Source organism: Carassius gibelio, chromosome B5 (assembly GCF_023724105.1).
Source record: "Carassius gibelio isolate Cgi1373 ecotype wild population from Czech Republic chromosome B5, carGib1.2-hapl.c, whole genome shotgun sequence".
Classification (NCBI taxonomy): domain Eukaryota; kingdom Metazoa; phylum Chordata; class Actinopteri; order Cypriniformes; family Cyprinidae; genus Carassius; species Carassius gibelio.
In genome coordinates this window covers 40,653,513-40,679,720 of record NC_068400.1, presented here as the reverse complement: position 1 = coordinate 40,679,720, position 26,208 = coordinate 40,653,513, and the positions used below count along the sequence as shown (strand labels likewise).

The 26,208-nt window shown below is 34.8% G+C and overlaps 1 protein-coding gene across 4 annotated transcripts in view; it reads left to right on the top strand.

Moving 5' to 3' along the window:
- LOC127957296 (protein unc-13 homolog B) overlaps positions 1-26,208 on the top strand; it is a 118,289-nt gene that overhangs the window by 51,764 nt on the left and 40,317 nt on the right. The gene's annotated exons all lie outside the window — the stretch shown is intronic.

Here is a 26,208-nt window from a genome sequence, read left to right as displayed (position 1 = left end):
CTGGGCACAGTTTACCTGATGCCACCGGGGTGGCGATGGCATTGGTGGCTTGAGCCCGCCATCGCTGCTTGCAGCTATATTTATTATTATTATTATTTTTCTTCAAGGTTTCGGGGGCTTTTGGGGCCCTTAACATGCTCAAAAACTCTTGAAAATTGGCACACACCTTGGAACCTGCGGCCATTAGGGCCGGGCAGAGTCTGATACACGGGCGTGGCACAGGGGCTCTACAGCGCCCCCTGTAGTACCGAGGGCCATATATCATGCATACTTGCACGTATACATATGAAACTTGGTACATATATATAACTCATCAAACCAAACAACTTTCACACTGCATGTCATAGGCTCCGCCCAACAGGAAGTTGGCTATTTAGGGTTTATTATTCATATTTTTGGTCAAAGTTGTGGGGGCTTTTGGGGTCCCTAACATACTCAAAAACTCTTGAAAATTTGCGCACACTTTGGAATCTGTGCCCTTTAGGAGCCTGCAGAGGCTGGGACCCGGGCGTGGCACAGGGGCTCTACGGCGCCCCCTGGAACACAGTCATAAATGTTGATGTATAGCTCACACATACTTGCACATATTCATATGAAACTCAGTACACATATAGATCTCATTGTGCCGAACAATTTTCGTATTGCATGTCATTGGGCTCCGCCCAACAGGAAGTCAGCTATTTAGAGTTATGTAAAAAGCGCATGCTCTGGAATTTGATATACTTGTCATAGGTTTTTTACTCGTTTATCACCAAACTCGGTCAACATGATCTCAAGACATTGGGGATGAAAAATTGCCAGGGGATTTTTGATATCTCAAACGGTTTGCTCGTGGCGAGGCGTTGAAATTATGGCGAGAATTGAGAAACAGGAAGTGTCTAATACCATCCACATACATTTCCTGATTTCAATCAAACTTCATCAGATTATTCATTGTATGATGTCGATCACATATATGTGACTATTAGGAGTCAAAGTTATAGCGCCACCAACTGGCAGCAGGAAGTGTGTCATATTCAAAATGCTTTGAATTCAGCATCTTATTTTTACTCGATTTGCTTCAAACTTCATCAGAATAATGTTAAAACACAGCCGATATGAATCTGCTGGGGGTAATTGGATATCTAAAAATATTGTTGCCGTGGCAACATGTCAAACTGGAATACTTCTCAGGTGATTTTGAGGCAAATAACATGCTTAGAATTTCATCAAACTCAGAACACATATCAGTATTTATGATAACTAGACACTGGCAAAAGTTCATAAGAGGGCGTGGAAGAGGCACTCTATAGCGCCACCTTTTGTCAAAAGTGGGGGGGTTAGTTTTAGCTACAGACACCAAACTCGGTAAAAAAATTGTACTTATCAAGACGGACAACTTTCTAATTCACAGTCATCAGCTACGATCAACAGGAAGTCAGCTATTTTGATTTGAATGTGGATTTTTTTTTTACATTTAGTTGTGAATTAATGCATACTGCTCAGAGGAGAGTAACACTATACACACCAAACTTTGTCTACATTATGCCAAAACATTTTAAACAACTTAAATTGCCAATGGATTTTGGATAGCTTGAACGGTTTTGTCGTGGTGATTTTTTTTAATGACAGTAAAACTGGAATTATTAATTTTCCTGCATTTTTAAATTCCAAACACTTCAAAACCTTTTTTCATACAGACAAAAAGTCATTCTGAGTAAATATGGATAGTTTCACGACTTTACAACACTGTATGGATAACAGAAAATTAAAAAACTGTCAGACATCTCATATCACTCTGTCCCTCTGTTTGAGTATATGTGCTTCAGACTTCCATTGTCTGAGAGAAATTGCGCCCCTACAGGTGCAATTACCGGAGATTTAGTTTCTCTTTTAAATCGGTTAAAATACAAATAAATACTTGGATTTAATTCACACTGACAAGCTAAACCAACATATATGATTATTATCAGGTCAGGGCTCATTAATAATGGTTGTGTGGTCAGTGATACGTGAGAAACACGAGAGATGAATCACCGCTCTGAGCATGATCATCTTGATGAGCTCAGAAAAAACGAGTTTATTCTTGTTTTATAGCTATTAAAAATAAAGTATTGCAGCGATATCACACAATTCACCAATTAGAACACACCAAGAGCTAAATTCAGATGTTCTTGAACTGTTTGTGTGAAAATGAAATATTTGCGGCTGCCTATCAAATCACGCCTCCGATCAGCGCGCACAGTGTCGAGCTCAAAACAAACGAATTTATTCTTGTTTAAGAGCTTTTTTAAATAAAATATTACCACAAATGCACACAATAAACCCATTGTAACACTACAAGAGCTAAATGCAGGTGTTTGTGACCCGTTTAAGTGTGCAAGACTATTTGAAAGCGCGACTGGCACAATAACATATATCTCTCGAGCTGCAGGATTCTGCCTTTCGTCGTACGAACGAACACATAACGGACAAGATTATTTCAAAATAGCTTGGCGAATATAAACGAAAACAGCCACGTGAACATAAACCGTTGAGAAATATATCTGAAGTGGATCTACTGGATTTGAATATTAAGTGACCGCATATACCAGCTGCTTCTGTCTTCAATTTTAATCTATATAAAAAATGTAATTCATTCATCTTGGCTGCGTTTTTAATGTGTGTACGTATTTATTTATTTATTATTTTGCTCTAACAAGAATTAATCTATATTTAATTAAATCAATTACATTTTATTTTACATTTTATTTGTCCATTTCTGCATCTAAACGCCTAAAAACATAAAACATGCTCTATTATACTATTGTTAGCAATTTCTTTATCGTCCAATTTATCTGGTGTACACACTTTTATTTTCATAATAAACTTGTTTGTTAGATTATACACAGTTACAGTGGTCTATAATAAATATTAACAGGTTTTATTCAAGCTGTTTAGAATGATTGCAGTAGGCTAAAAAACATTGGAAAACAATAACTGTTGTACTTTTTTATATATTTTGTATAATTTCATAGTTTATGCATTATAGTTATAAAAACAAATAAATTTAGCCACTCACATAGAAATCTTAGGCCTTATCCTTTTCTTACAGTTTTAGGAATTTTTAAAAATCGTAAAAAACCTTATTTGTGCTGCAAATAATAATTTCAAACTCAAAAAGTAAATAGTCAGTTCATGCTTTATAAAGCCTTGTCCCAATATTAATAGTCAGTAGTAAGCAGTTTATAAATACAGCTATAAATAGCTTGTTTTTGGTTTATAAGCACATTTATTAAAAAGGAGAGTAAAGGATCAGTTATCTTCCTATGAAAAATAAAAAAATAAAAATAAACAAACAACAACACAGATTGATACAGAACTCAGAAATTCTATTGTGGATTTATGATAAAATCAGCCTGTAAATGAATTCATACTCCTCCAAGAAGACACAAGTAGTTCACACCAAACTTTTTTTTTTAACATGAAGCCAATATACTGAAGATGTTAAATTGCGAATGGGTTTAGGATACCTTTAATGGTGTGGCCATAGCGATTTATTAAAGTAACATAAAAAAATACAATAGTTATTTTACTATATCTTTAAATTTTTTCATTCCAAACTCTTCATAATTTTTTATATAAGTAGAAGTCATCATTTGAAGGAACCACAGTAAGTTTCAAAGCTTTATCATTTTCAAGAGCCAGCATAAAATTAAAACTATCATAACTTATAAATGAAGCTTGCAATTCTTAGTACCAATAATGTCCACCAGATGGAGCTATAGGATTACTTTTAAATAATTATTGTAGAAACAAGTATGATTTAAATAATTTATAGAAATCTTTCAAAGAAAAATAATATGAATTTTATGTATTTTACTGATAAAATGACCCTCACTTAATTAGAATAACAAGCTGAAGTATTGTGAACTGTATATTAAGAATAATTCTTTATAGACTTTATGGACAGATACGTTTTGAGTGACTCTTGAAGGTTCAGCACCACATCCTCTTTTACCAGTTTAAAGAATGTATCTTACAGTACAGGTGCGGATGAATTTTGGATAGCTTGAATGGTTTTGTCGTGGTGATTTTTTGAAATAACAGTAAAAAAGTAACCAGTAAATGTCTTTTATTTTTTTAAAGTGCAGCTTCTAAACACTTCAAAAAAATGTACACATAGAAGACAAGTCATTCTGAGGAAATATGCATAGTTTCATGACTATACAACACTATATGGATGATAGAAAATTAAAAAACTATCATACATCTGATGTCACTCAGTCCCACTGTCACTGTGGGTAATGTGTGTGTGTGTGTGTGTGTGTGTGTGTGTTAAGTGAATTAGGTGTGAAACTATCAGGGAGCATTTAGTCTCCAGTGCCAACATTTTACAGAACTGCCACTTTCCTGGAGTCTCAGAATTACAATGTGTCAGGTTCTGAGAGATCTAAGATTCCAAAATTTTTTTTAATTAGAATACCATGAAGTATATATAGGCTTCATGAACAGATTAGAGTGACTCGTGAAGGACCAGCACCACCTCCTCTTGTCCGATGGTTTGAGGAATATATCTTCCAGAATCCGGGATTAAGATTTAGGAGCTCATTTTTATTCCACCTCCTTTCCTGAAAGTCTGTCTTGCAGAATTGACTAAAAATTAATCTTCACATTAATTCCTAATTATTTTGCAATTCTTTTTGTCAGTTCTTCTTGACCTGTTTTTTTCTTCTTCTTTTCTGACCTCATGACCCAGTCAGCATTTTTTGTATAATGGTCAAGTCTTAACTTATCCATTTCTGTATTGCATTTGTGTTTGATATTTCTCATGGGTATTTCATAATTTTCGACTTTACAGTTTGAGTTAAAACTCTTTTTTAGCGCATTCCATCTGTAAAAGACAACATGCCTAATAATTCTACACACATGAATATAAAGTGTTTTTCTCTTCCAGCTTTCCTGGACTATTGTATAGCACTCATAAATGATTAAATAAAAATAATGGTAGTTATTAAGATTGATATGGTTTGGAATTGGTAAAATGTTCTTGGAAAAAAATCACAATAAAACAATGTTTTAATGTTTAAGTTTGGAATATTAACTGACATGAATGAATGCTATATAAATATTGTTCATGTTAACATAATGTTTATAAATGGAATCTTATTGTAAAGTGTTACTAAAGTTATAAATATATATATATATATATATATATATATATATATATATATATATTGTTCTGTGAATGTAATTTTAAAGTCTAGATGATTCGGATTAACCCTTTAACTGCCATATCCTTTAAAACCTCACTGCCAGAGGGATATTATGAATGCATGTGCCCGCTGGGCACACTTTACCTGATGCCACCGGGGGTGGCGATGGCATTGGTGGCTTGAGCCCGCCATCGCTGCTTGCAGCTATATTTATTATTATTATTATTATTTTTTTTTTTTTTTTCCAACGTCTCGGGGGCTTTTGGGGCCCTTAACGTGCTTAAAAAGTCTTGAAAATTGGCACACAGATTGGAACCTGCGGCCATTAGGGCCGGGCAGAGACTGATACACGGGCGTGGCACAGGGGCTCTACAGCGCCCCCTGGAATATGGAGGGCCATATATCATACATTCTTGCTCGTAGACGTATGAAACTCGGTACACATATAAATCTCATCAATCCAAACAACTTTTGTATTGCATATCATAGGCTCCGCCCAACAGGAAGTTGGCTATTTAGGGTTTAGTATTCAAATTTTTCGTCAAAGTTGTGGGGGCTTTTGGGGTCCTTAACATACTCAAAAACTCTTGAAAATTCGCGCACACTTTGGAATCTGTGGCCTTTAGGAGCCTGCAGAGGCTGGGACCCGGGCGTGGCACAGGGGCTCTACGGCGCCCCCTGGAACACAGTCAGAAATGTTGATGTATAGCTCACACATACTTGCACATATTCATATGAAACTCAGTACACATATAGATCTCATCGTGCCGAACAACTTTCGTATTGCATGTCATAGGCTCCACCCAACAGGAAGTCAGCTATTTAGAGTTATGTAAAAAGCGCATGCTCTGGAATTTGAAATACTTGTCATAGGTTTTTTTCTCGATTGCCGCCAAACTCGGTCAACATGATCTCAAGACACTGGGGATGAAAAATTGCCAGGGGATTTTTGATATCTCGAACGGTTTGCTCGTGGCGAGGCGTTGAAATTATGGCGAGAAATTAGAAACAGGAAGTGTCTAATACCATCCACATACATTTCCTGATTTTAATCAAACTTCATCAGATTATTCGTTGTATAATGTCGATCGCATATATGTGACTATTAGGAGTCAAAGTTATAGCGCCACCAACTGGCAGAAGGAAGTGTGTCATTTTCAAAATGATTTGAATTCAGCATCTTATTATTACTCGATTTGCTTCAAACTTCATCAGAATAATGTTAAAACACAGCCGATATAAATCTGCAAGGGGGATATTGATATCTAAAAAATTGTTGCCGTGGCAACATGTCAAACTGGAATACTTCTCAGGTGATTTTGAGGCAAATAACATACTTAGAATTTCACAAAACTCTGAACACACATCAGTATTTCTGATAGGAACTTAAATTGTGAATGGATTTTGGATAGCTTGAATGGTTTTGCCGTGGTGATTTTTTTAAATGACCTTACAAAGGGAATCATTATTGTATTTTTAAATTGCAGCTTCCAAACACGTCAAATAATTTTTTCATACAGATGAAAAAGTCATTCTGAGGAAATATGCATAGTTTCACGACTTTACAACACTGTATGGATAACAGAAAATTAAAAAACTGTCAGACATCTCATCTCACTCTGTCCCTCTGTTTGAGTATATGTGCTTCAGACTTCCATTGTCTGAGAGAAATTGCGCCCCTACAGGTTCAATTCCCGAACTTTTACTTTCACTTTTAAATCGGTTAAAAATACAAACAAATACTTAGATTTAATTCACACTGACAAGCTAAACCAACATATCTGATTATTACCGGTTCAGGGCTCATGGATAAATTATTTCTGGCCAGAGATATGTGAGAAATAGGAGAGATGAATCACCGCTGTGATCACGAGCGTCTGGAGTAAAGAGCTCAGAGAAAACGAATTTATTCCTGTTTTAAAGCTTTTAAAAATAAATTATTACAGCGATATCACACAATCAACCAATTAGAACACACCAAGAGCTAAATTAAGATGAAATATTTGCAGCTGCCTATCTGAAATCACCGCCTCCGATCAGCGCGTACAGTGTCCAGCTCAAAACAAACGAATTTATTCTTGTTTAAGAGCTTTTTTAAATAAAATATTACCACAAATGCACACAATAAACCCATTGTAACACAACAAGAGCTAAATGCAGGTGTTTGTGACCTGTTTAAGTGTGCAAGACTATTTGAAAGCGCGACTGGCAGAATAACATATCTCTCGAGCTGCAGGTTTCTGTCTTTCGTCGTACGAACGAACACATCACGGACAAGATTATTTCAAAACACATAATAGCTTGGCGACTATAAACGAAAACAGCCACGTGAACATAAACTGGATCTACTGGATTTGAATATTAAAGTGACCACATTTACCACTTGCTTCTGTCTTCAATTTTAATCTATATAAAAAAGGAAACTCATTCGACTTGGCTGCTTTTTTAATGTGTGCGTATTTATTTATTTATCTTTTTATACATTTTGTATAATTTCATAGTTTGTGTATTACAATTATAAAAACAAAAATAAAATTAGCCACTCACATAGAAATAGCTTAGGCCTTAACCTTTTTCTGACAGTTTTAGGGATTTTTAAAAATCCTAAAAAAACCTTATTTGTGCTGCAAATAATAATTTCAAACTCATTTGATACTGACCTATGACATCCTGTGACATTATATTTATTTTAATTTACATAATCTCATGGATGTAACAGTAAATCTGTTCAGCTCACAGATCAATACTAAGCTGTAATACAAGCAGAACTTTCACAAATGCTTATGAGTCATTTAAGGATTTGATAACACTGTAAAATAATTTCTAATTTGTTAACATTAGCAAATTCATTGATAACACTTTATAATAACTGCACTCATTATTAAATAGTCAGTTCATGCTTTATAAAGCCTTGTCCCAATATTAATAGTCAGTAGTAAGCAGTTTATAAATACAGCTATAAATAGCTTGTCCTTGGTTTATAAGCACATTTATTAAAAATGAGAGTAAGTTATCTTCCTATGAAAAATAAAAGATAAAAATAAACAAACAACAACACAGATTGATACAGAACTCAGAAATTTTATTGTGGATTTATGATAAAGCCTGCAAATGAATTCATACTCCTACTCATACTACTCCATACTCCTTTTTCAACATGATGCCAATATACTGAGATGTTAAATTGTGAATGGGTTTAGGATAGCTTAAATGGTGTTGCCATAGAGATTTATTAAAGTAACATAAAAAAATACAATAGTTATTTTACTATATCTTTACAATTTTTCATTCTAAATCTTCATAATTTTTTATATAAGTAGAAGTCCTCATTTGAAGGAAGCACAGTAAGTTTCATAGCTTTATCACTTTCAAGAGCCAGCATAAAATTTAAACTATCATAACTTATAAATCAAGCTTGCAATTCTTAGTACCTATAATGGCCACCAGAGGGAGCTATAGGATTACTTTTAAATAATTATTGTAGAATCGAGTATGATTTAAATCATTTATAGAAATCTTTCAAAAAAAAATGAATTGTATATATTTTACTGATAAAATGACCCTCACTTAATTAGAATAACAAGCTGAAGTATTTTGAACTGTATATTAAGAATAATTCTTTATAGGCTTTATGGACAGATACGTTTTGAGTGACTCTTGAAGGATCAGCACCACATCCTCTTTTACCACTGTTTAAAGAATTAATCTTACAGAATAGGTGTGAATGAATTTTGGATAGCTTGAATGGTTTTGCCGTGATGTTTTTTGAAATAATAGTAAAAAAGGAACCAGTAAATGTCTTTTTATTTTTTTAAAGTGCAGCTTCTAAACACTTTAAAAAAAAAAAAAATGTACACATAGAAGACCAGTCATTCTGAGGCATATTTCCTCAGAATGACTGGTCTCATGACCATAGTTTCATGACTATACAACACTATATGGATGATAGAAAATTAAAAAAAAACTATCATACATCTGATGTCACTCAGTCCCACTGTCACTGTGGGTAATGTGTGTGTGTGTGTGTGTTAAGTGAATTAGGTGTGAAACTATCAGGGTGCATTTAGTCTCCAGCGCCAACATTTTACAGAACTGCCACTTTCCTGGAGTCTCCAGAATTACTCGGTGTCGGACTCTGAGAGACTTAAGATTCCAAAAAATGATTTAATTAGAATACCATGAAGTATTGTGAAATACTATATATTAAGTCTTTATATATAGGCTTTATGAACAGATTAGAGTGACTCGTGAAGGACCAGCACCACCTCCTCTTGTTCGATGGTTTGAGGAATATATCTTCCAGAATCCAGGATTAAGATTTAGGAGCTCATTTTTATTCCACCTCCTTTCCTGAAAAGTCTGTCTTGCAGAATTGACTAAAAATTAATCTTCACATTAATTACTAATTATTTTGCAATTCTTTTTGTCAGTTCTTCTTGACCTGCTTTTTTCTTCTTCTTTTCTGACCTCATGACCCAGTCAGTATTTTTTGTACAATGGTCAAGTCTTAACTTATCCATTTCTGTATTGCATTTGTGTTTGATATTTCTCATGGGTATTTCATAATTTTCGACCTTACAGTTTGAGTTAAAAGTCTATTTTAGCGCATTTCATCTGTAAAAGAAAACATGCCTAATAATTCTGCACACATGAATATAAGGAGTTTTTCTCTTCCAGCTTTCCTGGACTATTGTATAGCACTCATAAATGATTAAATAAAAAATAATGGTAGTTATTAAGATTTATATGGTTTGGAATTGGTAAAATGTACTTGGAAAAAAATCACAATAAAACAATGTTTTCATGTTTAAGTTTGGAATATTAACTGACATGAATGAATGCTATATAAATATTGTTCATGTTAACATAATGTTTATAAATGAAATCTTATTGTACAGTGTTACTAATATATATATTGTTCTGTGAATGTGATTTTAAAGTCTAGATGATTCGGATTAACCCTTTAACTGCCGTATCCTTTAAAACCTCACTGCCAGAGGGATATTGTGAATGCATGTGCCCGCTGGGCACAGTTTACCTGATGCCACCGGGGTGGCGATGGCATTGGTGGCTTGAGCCCGCCATCGCTGCTTGCAGCTATATTTAGGGCTCAAGCCCAAAGGGCGAGAGGCCTATTGTTTTCCTTAGGATTATTTTTTATTATTAGGGCTCAAGCCTGGAGGGCGAGAGCCCTATTGTTTTCCTTAGGATTATTTGTTATTATTATTAGGGCTCAAGCCTGGAGGGCGAGAGCCCTATTGTTTTCCTTAGGATTATTTGTTATTATTATTAGGGCTCAAGCCCGAAGGGGCGAAGAGCCCTATTGTTCTTCTAAGGATTATTCTTCTTATTATTATTTTTTTTATTTTTTATTAAACCTTCCGGGGGTTTTTAGGGGCCTTAACATGCTCAAAAACTCTTGAAAATTGGCACACACATTGGAATCTGCGGCCATCAGGACGCTGCAGAGGCTGGGACCCGGGCGTGGCACAGGGACTCTACAGCGCCCCCTGGAACACCTTCAGAAATCTTGAACCATAGCTCACACACACTTGCATGTATTTATATGAAACTCGGTACACTTATAGATCTCATTAAGCCGAACAACTTTCACACTTTATGTCTTAGGCTCCGCCCAACAGGAAGTCAACTATTCAGGGCTGTTTAAAAAAAGCATGCTCTGGAATTTGAAATACTCCTCTGAGGTTTTCAACCCGTTCGTCACGAAACTCGGTGAACATGATCTCAAGACATTGGGGATGAAAAATTGCGAGGGGATTTTTGATATCTCGAACGGTTTGCCCGTGGTGAGGCGTTGAAATTATGGCGAGAAATGAGAAACAGGAAATGTCTAATAACGTCCACATACATTTCCTGAATTTGATCAAACTTGATTGGTTTGTTCGTTGTATGATACAGATCGTATATACGTGACTATTAAGAGTCAACGTTATAGCGCCACCAACTGGCAGCAGGAAGTGAGTCATTTTCAAAATGTTTTGAATTTAGCATCTTATTTTTACTCGATTTCCTTAAAACTTCATCAGAATAATGACAAAACACGGCCGATGTAAATCTGTTGTGGGGATATTGATATCTAATATGGCATTGCCATGGCAACGTGTCAAACTTGAATGTTCTGTTATGGTGAGTTTGAGGCAGACAACAAGCTCAGACTTACATGAAACTCAAAATACATATCGGTATTATTGATAGCTAGACAATGGCAAAAGATTTTAAAAGGGCGTGAAGGAGGCACGCTATAGCGCCACCTTTTGTCAAAAGTGGGGGGGTTAGTTTTAGCTACAGACACAAAACTTGGTACATAAATTGTTCTATTCAAGACGGACAACTTTCTAATTCACAATCATAAGCTACGATCAACAGGAAGTCGGCTATTTTGATTTGAATGTGTATTTTTGAGATTTTACAGTTGTGAATTAATGCATACTCCTCACAGGGGAAGTACACTATACACACCAAACTTTGTCTACATGAAGAAAAACCATTGAGGAACTTAAATTGCGAACGGATTTTGGTTAGCTTGAACGGTTTTGTCGTGGTGAATTTTTGAAATGACAGTAAAAAGGGAAACATTATTTGTCTTGTATGTTTAAATTGCAGCTTCCAAACACTTCAAAGCATTTTTTTATACAAAGATCAAATCATTCTGAGGAAATATGCATAGTTTCACGACTTTACAACACTGTATGGATAAAAGAAAATTAAAAAACTGTCAGACTTCTCAACTGACATGATCTCACTCTGGCCACCCTGTCTGTGTGAGGGAAGGGAGGGGGAGAGGGAGGGGGAGTGTGAGGGGGTTGGTGACTGTGACAGTGTGTGTGGACTGTAGGGAGGGGCTGTCTGGCAGAGAGAGAGAGAGAGAGAGACCTAATCATCCCTTTAATAATCAGGAAAAAAAAAATCTGTATTTTAAATTGTTATTGTTTTTGTTGTTGCTAATGGTGGTGTTTTTTCCTTTCATTACAGGTTAAGAAATCTCTTAGGCCTTATCCTTTTCTGACAGTTTTAGGGATTTAAAAACATCCTAAGAACCCTAATTTGTGCTGCAAATAATAATTTCAAACTCATTTGATACTGACCTATGACAACCTGTGACGTGACATGACATTTATTAATCTCATGGATGTAACAGTAAAACTCTTCAACTGACAGATAAAGCTGCAATGCAAGCAAAACTATTTCACAAATGCTTATAGGTCATTAAAATCATTACAAAACACTAATACATTATTTAAGGATTTGGTAACACTGTAAAATAATGTCTAATTTGTTAACATTATGCAGTATAACATAGTATGCAGTCTTCGTAGGGCACCAACTCCCAGAGGGGGCACCATCCCAGTTGCTCAAAAAAACAAACAAAAAAACAAAACATGCGCCATTCTCCCATCCGCGCTCGCGACCGCTCACACCTCATGTTTGCGGCTGAATGTTCGTAATTGATGGATGGACATCTATGCCTGGGTATAGGACATCAGCAATCCGGCACAGAGAAAAGAAAAATAAAGAAAATAAAACAGGCATAAAGTTGTCTTGACATTGGACTTTCTAGAGTCTCAAATTTAGGGCCGGTCTCTAAAGTTACATGTGATATTGTTATACACTTTTCTAACGTCAGTAGCATTTGAAGAGAATGACTTACAGTCATAAAAACAACTGTAATTGTTCATCTAGGTGACAGCTATAATGCACAATTAAATTGAATGTTTGATATTTATTACAACAAACTGTAAGTCATATGTAAATTATGCAACTTTTTCACATGGGCTCAAATGCAAATTTGAAGCTCAATAGCATTTGAGAAGAAAGACTTGCAGTCACAAAGCAATTGTAATGTGTTCATATAGGTGTCAGCTACAATGCACACCTTATACATATTATACATATAATATTAAAATAAAGTGTTACTAAAGTTATATATATTGTTCTGTGTATGTGATTTCAAAGTCTAGATTGGTCGGATTAACCCTTTAACTGCCGCATCCCTTAAAACTGATTGTCAGAGGGTTACTGTAAATGCTTATGCCCGCTGGGCACAGTTTTCCCGATGCCACCGGGGTGGCGTTGCACTGATGGCTTGAGCCCGACATCGCTGCTTGCAGCTATATTTATTATTTATTAGGGCTCAAGCCCGAAGGGGCGAAGAGCCCTATTGTTCCCCTAAGGATTATTCTTTTTCTTATTATTATTATTATTATTTTTTTTATTTTTTATTAAACCTTCCGGGGGTTTTTGGGGGCCTTAACATGCTCAAAAACTCTTGAAAATTGGCACACACATTGGAATCTGCGGCCATCAGGACGCCACAGAGACTGGGACCCGGGCGTGGCACAGGGGCTCTACAGCGCCCCCTGGAACACAGTCAGAAATCTTGAACCATAGCTCACACACACTTGCATATATTTATATGAAACTCAGTACACTTGTAGATCTCATTGAGCTGAACAACTTTCGCGCTCTATGTCAAAGGCTCCGCCCAACAGGAAGTCAGCTATTCATGGCTGTTTAAAAAAAGCATGTTCTGGAATTTGATATACTTGTCATAGGTTTTTTACATGATTGCCACCAAACTCGGTGAACATGATCTCAAGACATTGGGGATGAAAAATTGCGAGGGGATTTTTTATATCTCGAACGGTTTGCCCGTGGCGAGGCGTTGAAATTAGGGCAAAAAGTGAGAAACAGGAAATGCCTAATAACATCCACATACATTGCCTGAGTTTGATCAAACTTCATCGGTTTGTTCGATGTATGATACCGATCGTATATATGTGATTATTAAGAGTCAACGTTATAGCGCCACCAACTGGCAGCAGGAAGTGAGTCATTTTCAAAATGCTTTGAATTCAGCATCTTATTTTTACTCGATTTGCTTCAAACTTCATCAGAATAATGACAAAACATGGCCGATGTAAATCTGTTGTGGGGATATTGATATCTTATATATTGTTGCCATGGCAACGTGTCAAAGTTGAATATTCTGTTATGGTGATTTTGAGGCAGATAACAACCTCAGATTTACATGAAACTCAAAACACATATCAGTATTCTTGATAGCTAGACAATGGAAAAAGCTTTTAAAAGGGTGTGGAAGAGGCACTCTATAGCGCCACCTTTTGTCAAAAGTGGGGGGGTTAGTTTTAGCTACAGACACCAAACTCGGTACAAAAATTGTTCTTATCAACACGGACAACTTTCTAATTCACAGTCATCAGCTACGATCAACAGGAAGTCAGCTATTTTGATTTGAATGTGGATTTTTTTTTTACATTTAGCTGTGAATTAATGCATACTGCTCAGAGGAGAGTAACACTATACACACCAAACTTTGTCTACATGATGCCAAAACATTTTAAACAACTTAAATTGCCAATGGATTTTGGATAGCTTGAACGGTTTTGTCATGGTGATTTTTTTAAATGACAATAAAAATGGAATTATTAATTGTCCTGCATTTTTAAATTCCAAACACTTCAAAACCTTTTTTCATACAGAAAAAAAGTCATTCTGAGTAAATATGGATAGTTTCACGACTTTACAACACTGTATGGATAACAGAAAATTAAAAAACTGTCAGACATCTCATCTCACTCTGTCCCTCTGTTTGAGTGTGTGTGCTTAGACTTCCATTGTCTGAGAGAAATAGCGCCCCTACAGGTGCAGTTACCGGACTAAAAAAGGGAGGAGACTGTCTTTTTGTTTCACTTTTAAATCGGTTAAAATACAAATAAATACTTGGATTTAATTCACACTGACAAGCTAAACCAACATATATGATTATTATCAGGTCAGGGCTCATTAATAATTGATGTGTGGTCAGTGATACGTGAGAAACACGAGAGATGAATCACCGCTCTGAGCACCAGCGTGTGGAATGATGAGCTCAGAAAAAAAACGAGTTTATTCTTGTTTTATAGCTATTTAAAATAAAGTATTGCAGCGATATCACACAATTCACCAATTAGAGCACACCAAGAGCTAAATTAAAATGTTTTTGAACTGTTTGTGTGAAAATGAAATATTCGCGGCTGCCTATCTGAAATCACTGCCTCCGATCAGCGCGCACAGTGTCACAAGTTCAAAACTAACGAATTTATTCTTGTTTAAGAGCTTTACAAAATAAATTATTGCCATAAATGCACACAATACATCCATTATAACACAACACGAGCTAAATGCAGGTGTTTGTGACCAGTTTAAGTGTGCAAGACTATTTGAAAGCGCGACTGGCAGAATAACATATCTCTCGAGCTGCAGGATTCTGCCTTTCGTCGTAAGAACGAACACATCACGGACAAGATTATTTCAAAATACATAATAGCTTGGCGAATATAAACGAAAACAGCCACGTGAACATAAACTGTTGAGAAATAAATCTGAAGTGGGTCTACTGGATTTTAATATTAAGTGACCGCATATACCAGCTGCTTCTGTCTTCACTTTTAATCTATATAAAAAATTAAACTCATTCATCTTGGCTGCTTTTTTAATGTGTGTACGTATTTATTTATTATTTTGCTCTAACAAGACTTAATCTATATTTAATTAAATCAATTACATTTGATTTTACATTTGATTTTTCCATTTCTGCATCTAAACGCCTAAAAACCTAAAACATGCTCTATTATACTATTGTTAGCAATTTCTTTATCGTCCAATTTATCTGGTGTACACGCTTTTATTTTCATAATAAACTCGTTTGTTAGATTATACACAGTAACAGTGGTCTATAATAAATATTGACAGGTTTTATTCAAGCTGTTTAGAATGATTGCCGTAGGCAAATTTTTAAAAATGTAAATCCCCAAAAAAAAAAAAAATTGTAAATAAATAAAAAACATTGGAAAATAATAACTTGTACTTTTTTATACATTTTGTATAGTTTCATAGTTTATGCATTATAGTTATAAAAACAAACAAATTAAGCCACTCACATAGAAATCTTAGGCCTTATCCTTTTCTGACAGTTTTAGGGATTTTTAAAAATCCTAAAAAACCTTATTGGTGCTGCAAATAATAATTTCAAACTAATTTGATACTGACCTCTGACATCCTGTGACATGATATTTATTTGAATTTACATAATCTCATGGATGTAACAGTAAATCTGTTCAGCTCACAGATCAAGACTAAGCTGTAATGCAAGCAGAACTTTCACAAATGCTTGTAGGTCAATAAAATCATTACAAAACACTTACAAATCATTTAAGGGATTTGATAACACTGTAAAATAATGTCTAATTTGTTAACATTAGCAAATGCATTGATAACACTTTATAATAACTGCACTCATTAGTAAATAGTCAGTTCATGCTTCATAAAGCCTTGTCCCAATATTAATAGTCAGTAGTAAGCAGTTTATAAATACAGCTATAAATAGCTCATTTATTAAAAAGGAGAGTGAAGGGTCAGTTATCTTCCTATGAAAAATAAAAAAAATAAAAATAAACAAACAACAACACAGATTGATACAGAACTCAGAAATGTTATTGTGGATTTATGATAAACTCAGCCTGTAAATGAATTCATTCTCCTCCAAGAAGACACAAGTAGTTCACACCAAACTTTTTTAACATGAAGCTAATATACTGAAGATGTTAAATTGCGAATGGGTTTAGGATACCTTAAATGGTGTGGCCATAGAGATTTATTAAAGTAACATAAAAAAAATACCATAGTTATTTTACTATATCTTTAAAATTTTTAATTCCAACTCTTCATAAATTTTTATATACCTAGAAGTCATCATTTGAAGGAAGCACAGTAAGTTTCATAGCTTTATCATTTTCAAGAGCCAGCATAAAATTAAAACTATCATAACATATAAATCAAGCTTGCAATTCTTAGTACCAATAACGGCCACCAGATGGAGCTATAGGATCACTTTTAAATAATTATTGTAGAAACAAGTATGATTTAAACCATTTATAGAAATCTTTCAAAGAAAAATAATATGGATTTTATGTATTTTACTGATAAAATGACCCTCACTTTATTAGAATAACAAGCTGAAGTATTGTGAACTGTATTTTAAGAATAATTCTTTATAGGCTTTATGGACAGATAAGTTTGGAGTGACTCTTGAAGGATCAGCACCACATCCTCTTTTACCACTGTTTAAAGAATGTATCTTACAGTACAGGTGCGGATGAATTTTGGATAGCTTGAATGGTTTTGTCGTGGTGATTTTTTGAAATAACAGTAAAAAAGTAACCAGTAAATGTCTTTTATTTTTTTAAGTGCAGCTTCTAAACACTTCAAAAAAATGTACACATAGAAGACAAGTCATTCTGAGGAAATATGCATAGTTTCATGACTATACAACACTATATGGATGATAGAAAATTAAAAAACTATCATACATCTGATGTCACTCTGTCACTGTGGGTAATGTGTGTGTGTGTGTGTGTGTGTGTGTGTGTGTTTGTGTGTGTGTGTGTGTGTGTGTGTGTGTGTTAAGTGAATTAGGTGTGAAACTATCAGGGAGCATTTAGTCTCCAGTGCCAACATTTTACAGAACTGCCACTTTCCTGGAGTCTCAGAATTACAATGTGTCAGGTTCTGAGAAATCAAAGATTCCAAAAAAATGATTTAATTAGAATACCATGAAGTATTGTGAAATACTATATATTAAGACTTTATATATATGCTTTATGAACAGATTTGAGTGACTCGTGAAGGACCAGCACCACCTCCTCTTGTCCGATGGTTTGAGGAATATATCTTCCAGAATCCGGGATTAAGATTTAGGAGCTCATTTTTATTCCACCTCCTTTCCTGAAAGTCTGTCTTGCAGAATTGACTAAAAATTAATCTTCACATTAATTCCTAATTATTTTGCAATTATTTTTGTCAGTTCTTCTTGACCTGTTTTTTTTTTTTTCTTCTTCTTTTCTGACCTCATGACCCAGTCAGCATTTTTGTACAATGGTCAAGTCTTAACTTATCCATTTCTGTATTGCATTTGTGTTTGATATTTCTCATGGGTATTTCATAATTTTCGACTTTGAGTTAAAACAGTTTGAGTTAAAACTCTTTTTTAGCGCATTTCATCTGTAAAAGAAAACATGCCTAATGATTCTGCACACATGAATATAAGGAGTTTTTCTCTTCCAGCTTTCCTGGACTATTGCATAGCACTTATAAATGATTAAATAAAAAATAATGGTAGTTATTAAGATTGATATGGTTTGGAATTGGTAAAATGTGCTTGGAAAAAAATCACAATAAAACAATGTTTTAATGTTTAAGTTTGGAATATTAACTGACATGAATGAATGCTATATAAATATTGTTCATGTTAACATAATGTTTATAAATGAAATCTTATTGTAAAGTGTTACTAAATATATATATATGTTTGGGGAATATATATGTATATTGTTCTGTGAATGTGATTTTAAAGTCTAGATGATTCGGATTAACCCTTTAACCGCCATATTCTTTAAAACCTCACTGCCAGAGGGATATTGTGAATGCATGTGCCCGCTGGACACAGTTTACCTTATGCCACCGGGGTGGTGATGGCATTGGTGGCTTGAGCCCGCCATCGCTGCTTGCAGCTATATTTATTATTATTTTTCTTCAAGGTTTCGGGGGCTTTTGGGGCCCTTAACATGCTTAAAAAGTCTTGAAAATTGGCACACACATTGGAACCTGCGGCCATTAGGGCCGGGCAGAGACTGATACACGGGCGTGGCACAGGGGCTCTACAGCGCCCCCTGGAATATGGAGGGCCATATATCATACATACTTGCACGTAGACGTACGAAACTCGGTACACATATAGAACTCATCAATACAAACAACTTTCGTATTGCATATCATAGGCTCCGCCCAACAGGAAGTTGGCTATTTGGGGTTTATTATTCATATTTGTCGTCAAAGTTGTGGGGGCTTTTGGGGTCCTTAACATACTCAAAAACTCTTGAAAGTTTGCGCACAATTTGGAATCTGTGGCCTTTAGGAGCCTGCAGAGGCTGGGACACGGGCGTGGCACAGGGGCTCTACAGCGCCCCCTGGAACACAGTCATAAATGTTGATGTATAGCTCACACATACTTGCACGTATTAATATGAAACTCAGTACACATATAGATCTCATCGTGCCGAACAACTTGCGTATTGCATGTCATAGGCTCCGCCCAACAGGAAGTCAGCTATTTAGAGTTATGTAAAAAGCGCATGCTCTGGAATTTGAAATACTTGTCATAGGTTTTTTACTCGATTGCCGCCAAACTCGGTCAACATGATCTCAAGACACTGGGGATGAAAAATTGCCAGGGGATTTTTGATATCTCAAACGGTTTGCTCGTGGCGAGGCGTTGAAATTATGGCGAGAAATGAGAAACAGGAAGTGTCTAATACCATCCACATACATTTCCTGATTTTAATCAAACTTCATCAGATTATTCTTTGTAGGATGTCGATCGCATATATGTGACTATTAGGAGTCAAAGTTATAGCGCCACCAACTGGCAGCAGGAAGTGTGTCATTTTCAAAATGCTTTGTATTCAGCATCTTATTTTTACTCGATTTGCTTCAAACTTCATCAGAATAATGTTAAAACACAGCCTATATTAATCTGCTAGGGGGATATTGATATCTAAAAATATTGTTGCCGTGGCAACATGTCAAACTTGAATACTTCTCAGGTGATTTTAAGGCATATAACATTCTTAGAATTTCATGAAATTCAGAACACATATCAGTATTTATGATAACTAGACACTGGCAAAAGTTCATAAGAGGGCGTGGAAGAGGCACTCTATAGCGCCACCTTTTGTCAAAAGTGGGGGGGTTAGTTTTAGCTACAGACACCAAACTCGGTACAAAAATTGTTCTTATCAAGACGGACAACTTTCTAATTCACAGTCATCAGCTACGATCAACAGGAACTCAGCTATTTTGATTTGAATGTGGATTTTTTTTTACATTTAGCTGTGAATTAATGCATACTGCTCAGAGGAAAGTAACACTATACACACCAAACTTTGTCTACATGATGCCAAAACATTTTAAACAACTTAAATTGCCAAAGGATTTTGGATAGCTTGAACGGTTTTGTCGTGGTGATTTTTTTAAATGACAGTAAAAATGGAATTATTAATTGTCCTGCATTTTTAAATTCCAAACACTTCAAAACCTTTTTTCATACAGAAAAAAAGTCATTCTGAGTAAATATGGATAGTTTCACGACTTTACAACACTGTATGGATAACAGAAAATTAAAAAACTGTCAGACATCTCATCTCACTCTGTCCATCTGTTTGAGTATTATGTGCTGAGACTTACATTGTCTGAGAGAAAATGCGCCCCTACAGGTGCAATTCCTGAAAGGGAAATTCGACTGAAAGGGAGGAGACTCTCTTTTAGTTTCATTTTTAAATCGGTTAAAATACAAATAAATACTTAGATTTAATTCACACTGACAAGCTAAACCAACATATATGATTATTACCGGGTCAGGGCTCATTAATAATTGATGTGTGGTCAGTGATACGTGAGAAACACGAGAGATGAATCACGCTCTGAGCACCAGCGTGTGGAATGATGAGCTCAGAAAAAAACTAGTTTATTCTTGTTTTATAGCTTTTAAAATTAAAATATTAAAGCGATATTACACAATTCACCAATTAGAACACACCAGGAGCTAAATTCAGATGTTTTTGAACTGTTTGTGTGAAAATGAAATATTCCCGGCTGCCTATCTGAAATCACTGCCTCCGATCAGCGCGCACAGTGTCACAAGTTCAAAACAAACGAATTTATTCTTGTTTAAGAGCTTTTTCAAATAAAATATTGTCATAAATGCACACAATACACCCATTATAACACAACACGAGCTAAATGCAGGTGTTTGTGACCCGTTTAAGTGTGCAAGACTATTTGAAAGCGCGACTGGCAGAATAACATATATCTCTCTCGAGCTGCAGGATTCTGCCTTTCGTCGTAAGAACGAACACATCACGGACAAGATTATTTCAAAATACATAATAGCTTGGCGAATATAAACAAAAACAGCCACGTAGACATAAACTGTTGAGAAATAAATCTGAAGTGGATCTACTGGATTTGAATATTAAGTGACCGCATATACCAGCTGCTTCTGTCTTCAATTTTAATCTACATATAAAAAAGGAAACTCATTCATCTTGGCGGCTTTTTTAATGTGTGTACGTATTTATTTATTATTTTGCTCTAACAAGATTTAATCTATATTTAATTAAATAAATTACATTTGATTTTACATTTGATTTGTCCATTTCTGCATCTAAACGCCTAAAAACCTAAAACATGCTCTATTATACTATTGTTAGCAATTTCTTTATCGTCCAATTTATCTGGTGTACACACTTTTATTTTCATAATAAACTTGTTTCTTAGATTATACACAGTTACAGTGGTCTATAATAAATATTAACAGGTTTTATTCAAGCTGTTTAGAATGATTGCAGTAGGCTAATTTGTTTTTATGTAAATCCCAAAAAATACATTAAATAAATAAAAAACATTGGAAAACAATAACTGTTGTACTTTTTTATACATTTTGTATAATTTCATAGTTTATGCATTATAGTTATAAAAACAAATAAATTTAGCCACTCACATAGAAATCTTAGGCCTTATCCTTTTCTGACAGTTTTAGGTTTTTTTTAAAAATCCTAAAAAACCTTATTTGTCCTGCAGATAATAATTTCAAACTCATTTGATACTGACCTCTGACATCCTGTGACATGATATTTATTTGAATTTACATAATCTCATGGATGTAACCGTAAATCTGTTCAGCTCACAGATCAAGACTAAGCTGTAATGCAAGCAGAACTTTCACAAATGCTTGTAGGTCAATAAAATCATTACAAAACACTTACAAATCATTTAAGGGATTTGATAACACTGTAAAATAATATCTAATTTGTTAACATTAGCAAATGCATTGATAACACTTTATAATAACTGCACTCATTAGTAAATAGTCAGTTCATGCTTTATAAAGCCTTGTCCCAATATTAATAGTCAGTAGTAAGCAGTTTATAAATACAGCTATAAATAGCTTGTTCTTGGTTTTATAAGCACATTTATTAAAAAGGAGAGTAAAGGGTCAGTTATCTTCCTATGAAAAATAAAAAAATTAAAATAAACAAACAACAACACAGATTGATACAGAACTCAGAAATGTTATTGTGGATTTATGATAAACTCAGCCTGTAAATGAATTCATTCTCCTCCAAGAAGACACAAGTAGTTCACACCAAACTGTTTTAAAATGAAGCCATATACTGAAGATGTTAAATTGCGAATGGGTTTAGGATACCTTAAATGGTGTGGCCATAGCGATTTATTAAAGTAACATAAAAAAATACAATAGTTATTTTACTATATCTTTAAAATTTTTAATTCCAACTCTTCATAATTTTTTATATACGTAGAAGTCATCATTTGAAGGAAGCACAGTAAGTTTCATAGCTTTATCATTTTCAAGAGCCAGCATAAAATTAAAACTATCATAACATATAAATCAAGCTTGCAATTCTGAATACCAATAATGGCCACCAGATGGTGCTATAGGATTACTTTTAAATAATTATTGTAGAAACAAGTATGATTTAAATCATTTATAGAAATCTTTCAAAGAAAAATAATATGTATTTTATGTATTTTACTGATAAAATAACCCTCACATAATTAGAATAACAAGCTGAAGTATTGTGAACTGTATATTAAGAATAATTCTTTATAGGCTTTATGGACAGATACGTTTTGAGTGACTCTTGAAGGATCAGCACCACATCCTCTTTTACCACTGTTTAAAGAATGTATCTTACAGTACAGGTGCGGATTAATTTTGAATAGCTTGAATGGTTTTGTCATGGTGATTTTTTGAAATAACAGTAAAAAAGTAACCAGTAAATGTCTTTTATTTTTTTTAAGTGCAGCTTCTAAACACTTCAAAAAATATACACATAGAAGACAAGTCATTCTGAGGAAATATGCATAGTTTCATGACTATACAACACTATATGGATGATAGAAAATTAAAAAACTATCATACATCTGATGTCACTCTGTCCCTCTGTCACTGTGGGTAATGTGTGTGTGTGTGTGTGTGTGTGTGTGTGTGTGTGTGTTAAGTGAATTAGGTGTGAAACTATCAGGGAGCATTTAGTCTCCAGCGCCAACATTTTACAGAACTGCCACTTTCCTGGAGTCTCAGAATTACAATGTGTCAGGTTCTGAGAGATCTAAGATTCCAAAAAATGATTTAATTAGAATACCATGAAGTATTGTGAAATACTATATATTAAGACTTTATATATAGGCTTTATGAACAGATTAGAGTGACTCGTGAAGGACCAGCACCACCTCCTCTTGTCCGATGGTTTGAGGAATATATCTTCCAGAATCCGGGATTAAGATTTAGGAGCTCATTTTTATTCCACCTCCTTTCCTGAAAAGTCTGTCTTGCAGAATTGACTAAAAATTAATCTTCACATTAATTCCTAATTATTTTGCAATTCTTTTTGTCAGTTCTTCTTGACCTGTTTTTTTTTTTTCTTCTTCTTTTCTGACCTCATGACCCAGTCAGCATTTTTGTACAATGGTCAAGTCTTAACTTATCCATTTCTGTATTGCATTTGTGTTTGATATTTCTCATGGGTATTTCATAATTTTCGACTTTGAGTTAAAATAGTTTGAGTTAAAACTCTTTTTTAGTGCATTTCATCTGTAAAAGAAAACATGCCTAATAATTCTGCACACATGAATATAAGGAGTTTTTCTCTTCCAGCTTTCCTGGACTATTGTATAACACTCATAAATGATTAAATAAAAAATAATGGTAGTTATTAAGATTGATATGGTTTGGAATTGGTAAAATGTGCTTGGAAAAAAATCACAAAACAATGTTTTAATGTTTAAGTTTGGAATATTAACTGACATGAATGAATGCTATATAAATATTGTACATGTTAACATAATATTTATAAATGAAATCTTATTGTAAAGTGTTACTAAATATATATATATATATATATATATATATATATATATATATATATATATATATATATATATATATATATATATATATATATATTGTTCTGTGAATGTGATTTTAAAGTCTAGATGATTCGGATTAACCCTTTAACTGCCATATCCTTTAAAACCTCACTGCCAGAGGGATATTGTGAATGCATGTGCCCGCTGGTCACAGTTTACCTGATGCCACCGGGGTGGCGATGGCATTGGTGGCTTGAGCCCGCCATCGCTGCTTGCAGCTATATTTATTATTTTTCTTCAAGGTTTCGGGGGCTTTTGGGGCCCTTAACATGCTTAAAAAGTCTTGAAAATTGGCACACACATTGGAACCTGCGGCCATTAGGGCCGGGCAGAGACTGATACACGTGCGTGGCACAGGGGCTCTACAGCGCCCCCTGGAATACTGAGGGCCATATATCATACATACTTGCACGTAGACGCACGAAACTCGGTACACATGTAGATCTCATCAAACCAAACAACTTTCGTACTGCATGTCATAGGCTCCGCCCAACAGGAAGTTGGATATTTAGCGTTTAGTATTCATATTTTTCGTCAAAGTTGTGGGGGCTTTTGGGGTCCTTAACATACTCAAAAACTCTTGAAAATTTGCGCACACTTTGGAATATGTGGCCTTTAGGAGCCTGCAGAGGCTGGGACCCGGGCGTGGCACAGGGGCTCTACGGCGCCCCCTGGATCACAGTCAGAAATGTTGATGCATAGCTCACACATACTTGCACATATTAATATCAAACTCAGTACACATATAGATCTCATCGTGCTGAACAACTTTCGTATTGCATGTCATAGGCTCCGCCCAACAGGAAGTCAGCTATTTAGAGTTATGTAAAAAGCGCATGCTCTGGAATTTGAAATACTTGTCATAGGTTTTTTACTCGATTGCCGCCAAACTCAGTCAACATGATCTCAATACATTGGGGATGAAAAATTGCCAGGGGATTTTTGATATCTCAAACGGTTTGCTCGTAGTGAGGCGTTGAATTTATGGCGAGAATTGAGAAACAGGAAGTGTCTAATACCATCCACATACATTTCCTAATTGTTATAAAACTTCATCAGATTATTCATTGTATGATGTCGATCGCATATATGTGACTATTAGGAGTCAAAGTTATAGCGCCACCAACTGGCAGCAGGAAGTGTGTCATTTTCAAAATGCTTTGAATTCAGCATCTTATTTTTACTCGATTTGCTTCAAACTTCATCAGAATAATGTTAAAACACAGTCGATATAAATCTGCTGGGGGGATATTGATATCTAAAAATATTGTTGCCGTGGCAACATGTCAAACTGGAATACTTCTCAGGTGATTTTGAGGCATATAACATACTTAGAATTTCATCAAACTCAGAACACATATCAGTATTAGTGACAGCTAGACACTGGCAAAAGTTCATAAGAGGGCGTGGAAGAGGCACTCTATAGCGCCACCTTTTGTCAAAAGTGGGGGGGTTAGTTTTAGCTACAGACACCAAACTCAGTACAAAAATTGTTCTTATCAAGACGGACAACTTTCTAATTCACAGTCATTAGCTACGACCAACAGGAAGTCGGCTATTTTGATTTGAATGTGGATTGTTTTTTACATTTAGCTGTGAATTAATGCATACTGCTCAGAGGAGAGTAACACTATAAACACCAAACTTTGTCTACATGTTGAAAAAACATTGATGAACTTAAATTGTGAATGGGTTTTGGATAGCTTGGATGGTTTTGTCGTGGTGATTTTTTTAAATGACAGTAAAAATGGAATTATTAATTTTCCTGCATTTTTAAATTCCAAACACTTCAAAACATTTTTTCATACAGAAAAGAAAGTTATTCTGAGTAAATATGCATAGTTTCATGACTTTACAACACTGTATGGATAACAGAAAATTAAAAAACTCTCAGACATCTCATCTCACTCTGTCCCTTTGTTTGAGTGAGTGTGCTTAGACTTCC